The sequence below is a fragment of the Crocuta crocuta genome, unplaced genomic scaffold (assembly GCF_008692635.1).
Source record: "Crocuta crocuta isolate KB4526 unplaced genomic scaffold, BGI_CrCroc_1.0 scaffold1727, whole genome shotgun sequence".
Classification (NCBI taxonomy): Eukaryota; Metazoa; Chordata; class Mammalia; order Carnivora; family Hyaenidae; genus Crocuta; species Crocuta crocuta.
The window spans coordinates 368,374-370,332 of NW_027531384.1; positions in this window are offsets into that span (position 1 = coordinate 368,374).

Sequence of the window (1,959 nt, forward strand, 5' to 3'; positions counted from 1 at the left end):
GAATTAACTCACCATGAGAAAGTACACATCTTAAAGATGTACCAGATTGAAAGACTAGGCTTTTGATGTGTGTGATTTATTGGACATAAATATCTTTTCACTAAGATAAAACATGTTAGAAGAGGTGGGTTCAGTGTTGGGAAGAAGGTTACATGTATAGGGTGGGANACAGAAAGAGAGGGAGACACAGAATCCAAAGACAGGCTCCAGGCTCTGAGGTAGCTATCAGCACAGTGCCTGACGCGGGGCTCGAACCCATAAACCACGAGATCATGACCTGAGCCAAAGCCAGATGCTTAATGGACTGAGCCACCCAGGTGCCCCTGGGGGGGGGAATTTTTAAGTGTTAGAATCCTTTGAGACATTTAAATGAAAATCTCAGATTTCAAAAAAGCAGCTGGGTCTGGATTTCTTTCTTCTTCTTCTTTTTTTTTTTAATGTTGTTATTTTATTTTGAGAGACAGAGACAGAGAGGGAGCAGGATAGAGGCAGAGAGAGAGGGAGACAGAATCTGAAGCAGGCTCCAGGCTCTGAGCTGTCAGCAAGTGTCCGACGCAGGGCTCGAAGCCACGAACTGTGAGATCATGACCTGAGCTGAAGTCGGACGCTTAACCGACTGGGTCACCCAGGTGTCCCTCTGAATTTCTGAGGAGAGTTTTCAGACAGAGATACATGTCTCTGTGTCATCACATGTAGGACTTATTAAAAACTTTGGAACTGGACAAGGCAGAGAGAAAAGCTTACAAACATATAAGCCAGGTGAAGATGATCTGGTTCTAAGCCCTGAAAGAAGTTAAAATTAAACTAAGAATAGTTTTGTTAACATAATTTTTAAAAAAGGATTCCTGAGAGAATATATACATATGATAAAGCTTTTCTTCCTTTCGTATATAAAATAAGTTACATGTGTATGCTATCTAGGGCTTGAAAGGTAGTTCCAAGGTTATCATCATCCTTAGCAGGTGATTTTGATTCTCAGGTTCTCCTCAGCTCCAAAATTCCTGATATAGCCCTACTTCATGTCCTTATTCCAAGCAGAAGGAAGAAGAATGGAGAACATCCAGAAGACTTACCTGATTTATGCTTCAACTCATTGCTCACTCTTGGGTGCAGTATCACTGGGAAAAGCAGTTTTGGGTTGAACACATTGCCATCTGGAATGAAATGTGTTTTCTGTTAGTAAAGAAGAGAAAAGGCCCTGGGGAGGCCAGTGTGGGAAAATCACTCTTATACAGTAATGTTTATGGCGTATATTGTTACAGACTTTCTGAATCAAATTTTGGTGAACTTTGTCCAAATATTTAAATTTTTATACGATGGAGTGTTTTCACTGTTAGGAAGTTATTCTAATGAAACAGAATTTCTGTCTCACCAAGCAGACTTGGAAAGTTTACAGCTATGGTCATCCTTGTATTTTGGTTGGAAGCAATCCAAATGGCAAGGAGACCAGTCCAAGTTGGAGGTTCTGGATATCAAGTAATTAATTCTTGAGTGGGACATGGAATATAGCTGTGACCCCAAGATAATTCACATTGGCATTCCTGGTCCCATTGTTTTAATAATAGAGCTTCAGTAATTATATCAAACTTATGTCTTTCTGTTAAGTTTCTTTCTCTTCTGATATTTTATACCCTGGATAGCTTTCCCCAAATAATCTATTCTTTCACTTTCATTTGTCCAATGCTTTATAGTCTGGTGCCAATTAAACACTGTGTATTGATCTAGTCTGTTATCGTTATTATAAACAAGAAATCTTTATCATCATCTAATTATATTTATTTTGTCATTCAGAGATTTCATGTCCTAGTCGGTAAGAAATATGATAATTAGTAATTCTTCATCTTAGAAAAACCAGTTGAAATTTCTTTTTTCCTATCCATGGTGGGAGAACACCAGCTGTAATCAATTTGGTTCTTTATGATCTTAATTTTCCTAAACAATTTGTCTTTCAATAGCAAA